This window comes from Myotis daubentonii, chromosome X (assembly GCF_963259705.1).
Source record: "Myotis daubentonii chromosome X, mMyoDau2.1, whole genome shotgun sequence".
Taxonomy (NCBI): Eukaryota; Metazoa; Chordata; class Mammalia; order Chiroptera; family Vespertilionidae; genus Myotis; species Myotis daubentonii.
The window spans coordinates 114,491,851-114,501,793 of NC_081861.1; the positions used below are offsets into that span (position 1 = coordinate 114,491,851).

A 9,943-nucleotide genomic window follows, 5' to 3' on the forward strand; every position below is an offset into this window, starting at 1 on the left:
TTTTTTCAACGTCCTGTAGTTTTCTGAGTAGAGGTCTTTTACCTCTTTAGTTAAGTTTATTCCTAGGTAGCTTAATTTTTTTGGTGCAATGGTAAACGGGATTGTTTTTATAATCTCTCTTTCTGAAAGTTCACTATTGGTGTATAGAAATGCCTCAGATTTCTTGGGGTTAATTTTGTATCCTGCTACATTGCCAAATTCATGTATTAAGTCTAGTAGCTTTTGGATGGAATCTCTAGGGTTTTGTATGTATGATATCATGTCATCTGCAAATAAGGACAGTTTTACTTCCTCTTTTCCAATTTGGATGCCTTTTATTTCTTCTTCTTGTCGAATTGCAATGGCTAACACTTCCAGTACTATGTTGAACAGGAGTGGTGAGAAGGGGCATCCCTGTCTTGTTCCTGTTCTTAGGGGAAATGGTGTTAGTTTTTGTCCGTTGAGTATGATGTTGGCTGTGGGCCTGTCATATATGGCTTTTATTATGTTGAGGTATGATCCTTCTACTCCCACCTGTCTCCACATTATTTTAAAAATAAAATTGCTTTACCTCAGCTTGCTCTTTTTCTCTTCTTATTGGCTAGGATATTGATTGATGTGCCATAGGGCAACACAATAGTAATGGGAAGGGAATAGCAAAGGAACAAATAGAATAAACTTAGTTTCTTTCAAGGCATTGTAGAACCAAGCTGTGTACGCAGCCTGGACAGTCCATGTATCACCAGACTGTACAGAGAAATAAAACTTCATCTGGTCTGAGCTACTATATATATGTTTCTCTATGTTATAGCAGAGTAATTTTTATCCTAATTAATAAGTAAAGAAAACAAAACTCTACAGTAAAGACATTTAATTATTATATAACATTTGGATGTTTCCAGACTTGGGAAAATGCCTTAGCAATGGTAGCACATGACTGAAGCATCTCCAAGTATCATCTTCTTATTAAATAAATTTCAATGAAAGGAAAAAGGGGTATACATTTACCCTAAATCAACAGTATTCTTTATATTATGGCTCTGTATATTAGTGACTTACCTTCCTACCTCTGAACAGGGTCACTCTCAAAATAGTAGTGCTTTAAGTCATTCATGATTTCCCTAAAGCTTGGAGAATGACAGTCATATTGCTACTTGAACAAACTTGATTTCTATAAACTAAGAATAAGGAAGGCTGGTGGGCTCTTTGGAACATCCTCAACAGTGATATGTATATTTATTTCCTAGTTCAGAATTTATACAGGTTCTTCCTACCAATATATACAGATTAAAATTTTTGCTTACCTTTTTCAAGTCATTTATACTCTCTCGAAGTGAGAAGTGCCCACAGACTCATCTAGTTACCAAATCTAGCTTGAATTAAATGATGTTTGATTATCACACTTATTAAGTCCCAATGTGGCTCCTCTGCATGAAAAAAAAATATATATTACTGTCCTAGCTGGTTTGGCTCAGTGGATAGAGCATCAGCCTGTAGACTAAAGGGTTCCGGTTTTGATTACAGTCAAGGGCTCGGGCCCAGGTTGAGAGCTTGATCCCCAGTGTGTGTGTGTCGGGGGGGGGAGAAGTGTGCAGGAGGCAGCAGATCAATGATTCGTTCTCATCATTAATGTTTCTATCTCTCTCTCCCTGTCCCTTCCTCTTGGAAATCAATAAAATTATCTATATCTATAAAGAGGTAATATGCTAATTGGTCCTAATGGTGTCCCAGTCATGACCATTGGACAGGTTGTGCATGCACAGGAGCTTGTGGGTGGGGCCGGGGGCCAGGACTTGCCCCACCAGGACATGAGCTGCTGCTGGGGGTGGCCACCCCATCGGAGGCACACACCACCCGGCCCTGAAGGGGGGCATCAAGATGGGGACGGGGCCTTGGCAGAGAGCTCTCAGCACTCCTGCGCTGGGGTCTGAAAGCATGGAGAGGAAGGGAGAGCAGATGGGGAGTTTGGGGGTTTAGGCCAGGAGGGGAGAACAGATAGGCAGTTAGGGGGATAAGGCCAGGAGGGGAGAGCAGATAGGCAGTTAGGGGGATCAGGCCAGGAGGGGAGAGCAGATAGGCAGTTAGGGGGATCAGGCCAGGAGGGGAGAGCAGATAGGCAGTTAGGGGGTTCAGGCAGGCAGGTAAGTGCTTAGGAGCCATTGGAGCCAGTGGTTCTGGATTTCGTGAGGGATCCCAGATTAAAGAGGGTGCAGGCAAGGCTGAGAGACACCCTCCCCCTGTGCATGAATTTCTTGCACTGGGCCTCTGGTACTAAATAAAATTATATATATTTATTATATTCATTATACAATTGTGGATAAGAAATAAAGCAACTTCATTCAAGAAGGGGTAGAGAGATGGAATTCACAGTTGCTTTTGGTCCACAATATGTAGCATAACTGACTAAAAAAATTTGTATTGATTTTCTGCCTTTAGAAGGATACACTCTTTTTTGATGTGATGGATTAATTACATTAACTGATTTTTTAATATTGAACCAGAACTATATATCAGAAATAAAACTCACTTGGTTATAGTGTGTATTTATTTTATATAGTATTGGAGTAATTTTGCTAATATAACACTGAGTATTTTTGCATCTGTGCTCATGAGAGATCTTGATCTGCAGTTTTCCCTTCTTGGAATATTTTTATCTGGGTTTGGTATTAGGGCAATGTTTTATGACCTCTGTTTCTATTGTCTGGAAGAGATTATATAGCATTGAATAATTTCTTCCTTGGTAGACTTCACTAGTGAAACCATCCAACATGCTTTCTATTTTGGAAGGTTATCAATTATTAATTTAATTTATTTAATTGATGTATACTTATTCAGATTATATATTTCTCCTTGTGAGAATTTTGATAACTGTATCTCTCAAGGAATTGGTATATTTCATCTAGGTTATCAAATTTGTGTGCATTGTTCAGAATATTCTTTTATTATCCTTGGGATCAGTAGTGATGTTATTTCTTTTCTGATAGTAATTTATAACCCTTTTTGTCTGAGTTAACCTGGTTATAATTTTATGAGCTTCATTGATCTTTTCAAAGAATTAGCATTGTGATTCATTGATTTTCTTTATTGATTTCCTGTTTTCAATTTTAATAATTTCTCCTCTATATTTATTTTTTTCTTTTCTTCTCTTTGCTTTAGGTTTACATTGCTCTTCTACCACTTTCCTAAGGTGTAAGCTTAAATTATTGGATTTAGACATTTCTTCCTTTCTACAATATGCATTCAATGCTACAAATTTTCCCGTAAATACTCTGTTTACTGAATCATATAACTTTTGATGAGTAGTATTTTCAGTTTCATTCATTCAAAATATTTTAAAATTTCTCTTAGGACTTATTTGGCCCACATGTTACTTAGAAGAGTGTTGTTTATTCTCCATTATTTTGGACTTTTTCCATCTATATTTTGGTTATTTTTTAATTATATTCTATTGTAGTCTGAGAGCATTCTTTGTATGATTTCTGGTTTTTAAAATTTTGATAAGGTGTGTTTTATAATTCAGAAGGTGGTCTATTTTGTTGACTATTCCCGTGAGCTTGAGATGAATGTGTATTCTACTGTTTTTTGGATGAAGTGTTTTATAGATGTCAGTTAGATCCAGTTGATTGATGGTGCTGTTCTGTTCAACTGTAACCTCACTGACTTTCTGCCTGCTGATTCTGTCAATTACTGATAGAGGTGGTGCTGAAGCCTATAACAGTGGATACATGCAGTTTTCTTTGCAGTTCTATCAGTTTTTTTTTTTTTTTTTTTTGGTATTCTGTGTTTCTTTTTATTTTTTTTCCCCAACCTATTTGCAATTTCATTTTATTTTTTTTTCTTTTAAGTTTTTTTTTAATTAAATCTTTATTGTTCAGATTATTACATTTGTTCCTCTTCCCCCCCCCCATAACTCCCCTCCGCCCTCACTCCCCACCCACTGTCCTCATCCATAGGTGCACGATTTTTGTCCAGTCTCTTCCCACATCTCCCACACCCCTTTCCCCCCCCAAGAATAGTCAGTCCATTCCCTTTCTATGTCCCTGATTCTATTATAATCAACAGTTCATTCTGTTCATCAGATTATTTATTCACTTGATTCTTAGATTCACTTGTTGATAGATGCATATTTGTTGTTCATAATTTGTATCTTTACCTTTCTCTTCCTCTTCCTCTTCTTAAAGGATACCTTTCAGCATTTCATATAATCCTGGTTTGGTGGTGATGAACTCCTTTAGCTTTTCCTTATCTGTGAAGCTCTTTATCTGACCTTCAATTCTGAATGATAGCTTTGCTGGATAAAGTAATCTTGGTTGTAGGTTCTTGCTATTCATCACTTTGAATATTTCTTGCCACTCCCTTCTGGCCTGCAAAGTTTCTGTTGAGAAATCAGCTGACAGTCGTATGGGTATTCCCTTGTAGGTAACTGAGTTTCTTTCTCTTGCTGTTTTTAAGATTCTCTCTTTATCTTTTGCTCTTGGCATTTTAATTATGATGTGTCTTGGTGTGGTCCTCTTTGGATTCCTTTTGTTTGGGGTTCTCCGCGCTTCTTGGACCTGTAAGTCCATTTCTTTCACCAGGTGGGGGAAGTTTTCTGTCATTATTTCTTCAAATAGGTTTTCAATATCTTTCTCTCTCTCATCTTCTGGCACCCCTATAATTCTGATGTTGGTACGCTTGAAGCTGTCCCAGAGGCTCCTTACACTATCCTCGCATTTTTGGTTTCTTTTTTCATTTTGCTTTTCCGGTTGGATGTTTTTTGCTTCCTCGCATTTCAAATCATTGACTTGATTCTTGCGCTCCTCAGGTCTGCTGTCAGGCGTCTGTATAATATTCGTTATTTCAGTCCATGTATGCTTAATTTCTAGTTGGTTCCCCAATATAAGATCGAGGGTCTTATTAGTTTTCGTGTAGATCTCATTAAGTTTATCGGCAGCTTCTAAACAGTTCTTGAGAGACCTTAAAAGTGTGGTTCTGAACTCTATATCTTCCATTGACAATTTTGTCCTGTTTCTTTGTCTCCGCATTTTGTTATGCTTCCTTGGTGCACCCCCTAGTGGTCTTTGTTCGCAGTCTTAAAGTTAAATCTTGATTGTTGTAGCTAATTCCAGGGAGGGTTTGACCTCCAGGCCAAGTGGCTATGAGAATCAGCTGTGTCAGTAGTGAGAGAACTTCTGTCCTCTAGGGAGGTGCTAATCTAGCCTTTGCCTGAGGCTATCTGGCAAATGCCTCTGTGCAGGGCTTGGGCGGGTCGGGTCGCACAGGATCAACAGGGTGGGCCGGAGAGAGCAGTTATGGCGGCTCTCAGTCCTGTCCCCAGGGGCTCTGCCTCTCTGAGTCCCAGCACCCGCTGCACAGCTCGGAGAGAAAGCTGCACTCGCTCTGACCGAAGCCAGACAGTCCCGCTTCTCCCGTTTGAGTCTGGGTCCCTAAAGACTCGCCCGGATCTGGAGCTCAGAGTCTGCGACTCCCTCCCTATTGAAAACGCCAACCACGCCCTCCACCGCCAGCCCGCTCCGCGCACTCCGCACCTCAGAATTTGACTTCAGCACTGCACCTCCTCTGAGTGTCCGTGTGCGTTTCTCTTTCCTCCTAGTTGTAGGACTTCCACTCAGCCAGCGTTCCTGTGGTTCTGGGTGATGTCCCTTCAGTTTTTTGGTTTCACTTTTGAAGTAGTTGTTCAAAGCAGCAAACTCCGGCGTTAATCTATGCCGCCATCTTGGTTCTCTGCAGTTCTATCAGTTTTGCTTCATGCATTTCAAACATATGTTTCTATTGGTTTTATTTTTTTCACCAATATTTTTTATTCTCTATTTATTAAAGTATTACATATGTCTCCCTTTTCCCCCATTGACCTCTCCCTGGCTGTTCCCAACCCCCACCACATGCCCTCACTCCCCTAGTGTCTGTGTCCATTGGTTGTGCTAATATGCATGCACACAATTCCATTGGTTGATCTCTAACTCCTCCCTCCTCTGCCCTTGTCTCTGTATCTATATTTGTTCATCAGTTTTTGTTGTTCATTATATTGCACAAATGAGGGAGATCATGTGATATTTATCTTTCTCTGACTGGCTTATTTTGCTTGGCATAGCAAATGCTCTCCACGTCCATCCATGCTGTTGAAAATGGTAAGAGTTCCTTCTTTTTTACAGCAACATAGTATTCTATTGTGTAGATGAACCACCGTTTTTTAATCCACTCATCTGCTGAGCGGCACTTAGGCTGTTTCCAAATCTTAGCTATTGTAAATTAGCTAAGTAAATTGTGCTGCTATGAACATAGGGGTACATATATCCTTGCTGATTGTTGCTTCTAATTTCTTTGGATACATTTTTAGAAGTGGGATTACTGGGTCAAATGGGAGTTCCATTTTTAATTTTTTGAGGAAACATCATACTGTTTTCCACAGTGGCTGCACTAGTCTGCATTCCCATTAACAGTGCACGAGGGTTCCCTTTTCTCCGCATCCTTGGCAACACTTGTCCTTTGCTGATTTCTTGATGATAGCCATTCTGACAGGTGTGAGGTGGTACCTCATTGACATTTTGATTTGCATCTCTCTGATGATTAGTAACTTTGAGCATGTTTTCATATGTCTCTTGGCCTTCCATATGTCCACTTCTGAGAAGTTTCTACTTAGGTCCTTTGCCCATTTTTAAATTGAATTGTTTATCTTCCTTTTGTTAAGTTGTATGAGTTCCCTGTAAATGTTGGAGATTAAACCCTTATTGGAGATAACATTGCCAAAGATGTACTCCCATGCAGTAGGCTTTCTTGTTGTTTTGTAGATGGTTTCTTTTGCTGTGCAGAAGCTTTTCATTTTGATCTAGTCCTATTTGTTTATTTTCTCCTTAGTTCCCATTGTCCTAGGAGCTGTATTAGTTAAGATACTGCTACAAAATATGTCTGATATTTTTCTGTGTATGGATTCCTCTAAGATTTTTCATGGTTTCCCATCTTACATTTAAGTCCTTTATCCATTTTGAGTTTATTTTTGTGTATGGTATAAATTGGTGGTCTGGTTTCATTTTTTTTCATGAATCTGTCTAATTTTCCCAGCACCATTTATTGAAGAGACTGTCTTGACTCCATTGTATGCTCTTTCCTCCTTTGTCAAATATTAATTGATCATAATGGTTTGGGTCAATTTCTTGGTTCTCTGTTCTGTTCTATTGGTCCATATGTATGTTCTTGTGCCAGTACTAGGCAGTTTTGAGGACAGTGGCTTTTTAATATAACTTGATATCTGGTATTGTGATCCTTCCTACTGGTACTTTGTTCTTTTTTCTCAAGATTGCTGCAGTTATTTGGGGTCTTTTTTTATTCCATATGAATTTTTGGAGAGTTTGTGCTAGGTCTGTGAAATATGTCATTGGTATTTAAATGAGGATTGCATTGAATCTATAGATTACTTTGGGTAGTATGGACATTTTAATGATGTTGATTCTACCAATCCATGAGCACAGTATATTATTCTATTTATTTATGTCTTCCTATCTCTCTCTCTATCTCTCTCTCTATCTCTCTCTATCTCTCTCTTTTTTTCAACGTCCTTTAGTGTTCTGTGTACAGGCCTTTTACATCTTTAGTTAAGCTTATGCCTAGGTATCTTAATATTTTTGGTGTAATGGTAAATGGGATTGTTTTTAAATTTCTTATTTTTTTTTGTAAATTCACTATCCTAATATATAAAAATGCAGGGTCCATAATGACCAAACGGATGACTAGTCCATCCCCCAGCCCTCAGGCTCCATTGATCAGGGGATGGCTAATGGGGAAACTGGAATGAATCCATGGCAGCAGCAACATTTTGAGCTGGCAGGTGGAAAGCAGACCGCTTGGTCCCTCCCCCTGCCTGCAGGCTCCCATTGATCAAAGAATGGTTAACAAGGAACTGGAGTGAGTGGCCCAGAGACTGGCGAGCAGCTGGAAGGCAGGCCTCTTAGTCCTTCCTCCTGGCCCTCAGACTCCAATCAATCAGTGGTGGAGGCTTGGCAGAACTGGGGACTGGCTTCCTTAGTAGTCCTATATGTTCAATCTCCAGAGGACAGGCCAGGCACCAATGGACCAGCTGCCAGTCTCCTGGAACTCAGCCTCGGGCACTGACGCCACTTCCCCTCTCTTAGACTAGCTCCCTTAGTAGTACTAAAGGTTCATTCTGAAGAGGATAGGCCAGGCACCAACGGACCAGCGCCTCCGGCACGATCCTGAAAGCACTGCAGGCCTCCTGGGACTCAGCCTCAGGCACTGTGGCCACTTCCCCTCTCTAGCTGCTCCCCAAGGAAGAAAGGATACCACCGGCAGAGCCAGGGGCGACCAGCAGTGACTGACTGCTCTCCCTGTGCTTCCTCCAGGTCACTCGAGCCGGCCCCTGTCTGCCACGCTCTAGATGAAGTGTGATCACTGCACACGGAAGAAATGTAGTTAAAAAAACAGAAACCGATGACCAAGAGAATGCCGCAGTCAATGTCCGGAGTCTGGCTCAGGAGAATGGAGAGAAGGGAGAATTCCATAAGTTGGCTGCTGCCAAGATATTTCTGAGTGACTGCCTGGCATTTGACAGTTGTGTGACCGCAGAGAAAGGAGTCCAAGTTTCTGAACAGAACACCAAGGATTTCTTCTATGTTCTGAACCTTAATAAGAAATATGATACCTCACAGCACAAAGTGCTGGCAGTGTCCATGTGTCCTTAGTTTCTGCCTTATTTTGCTGCTAAATTCAGCCTCAGTGTCACTGATGCATCCAGAAGGCTCTGCGGCTTTCTCAAAAGCTTTAGGGCTCACTGTCTTTGACATGAAGATAGCTGCGGACTTCAGCATCCTGGGGAGTCAGAAGGAATTTGTGCGTCGGTACTGCCAGCACCGTGAGGAAGAGCCCCGATACCCATGCTGACCGCTGCCTGCCCCAGCTGGGACCGATATGCAGAGCGTGTGCTGGGTCACCCCATCACCCTCACCTCTGCATGGCCAAGTCTCTCCAGCAGATCATGGGCTCTCTGGTAAGGATTACTTCATCAGAAAGCAGAACCTGTCCCCAGACAAGATTTTCCATGTCATCGTGGCCTCGTGTTATGACAAGAAACTGGAGGCCCTTTGAGAAGATGTTCCCACAGCTTCACACAGTTCCCAGGGTGCTGACTGTGTGTTAACCTCAGGTGAAATTGTCCAGATAATGGAGCAAAGTGACCTCGCCTCGAGTGACGCCGCCGTGGACACTCTGTTTGGAGACATGAAGGAGAAGGAGGTGAGGATCCATGAGGGTGCCAGCTCTGACGGGTACCAGGCACACATCTTCAGGCACATGGCCCAGGAGCTGTTCAATGAGGACATGGGAGTGCTCACCTATCACACCCTGAGGAACAAAGACTTCCAGGAGGTCACCCTTGAAAGGGATGGAGAGGTTCTGCTACTCTTTGAGGCTGCTTATGGCTTTTGGAACATCCAGAAGTGGTCCTGAAGATGTAGAGGGGCAAGTTCGTGGAGGTCCTGGCTTGTGCTGGGCATGTTTAAGCAGCAGGAGCCAGACCCAGGCGGACAATGGGTGTGCAGACAGGGCACTGTACAGCAGATGGAAGGCATCTATGCTGCAATCTTGGGGTGGCCCCCGGAGACCAGCGCCCATGTGCAGGACCTATACTAGGAGTAGCTGGGGGTGGAGGGGAGATTCCCCTCAGGCCCAGGCAGCCCTGCACACCGCCTAGCAGGGCCCAGGGCAGCCCGCCAGGACATCAAGTGGTAAAGGTCCAGCAGACATCCAGTCTGCAGGCCGCCTGAGGAGGGGTGTCAGACACATGAAGGAAAGGCTTAGCATTTCTCTCATTGCTTTGGTTTTCAGAATTCCTTGCTCCCCATATGTTGGCCCTCTCCCTCTGAGGGGTGCTGTTGTCGTCACATGGGCACAACTGGAATATTGTATCTCGAGAGGATCTGAAGCTATCAGATCCAGGGCTTTTCTTTATCAGATG

The 9,943-nt window shown here is 42.2% G+C and overlaps 1 pseudogene; it reads left to right on the forward strand.

Annotated features, from left to right (window-relative positions):
• The first annotated feature begins 8,339 nt into the window (after positions 1 to 8,339).
• On the forward strand, positions 8,340 to 9,679 carry LOC132223670 (nuclear prelamin A recognition factor-like; annotated as a pseudogene).
• The last annotated feature ends 264 nt before the right edge of the window (positions 9,680 to 9,943 follow it).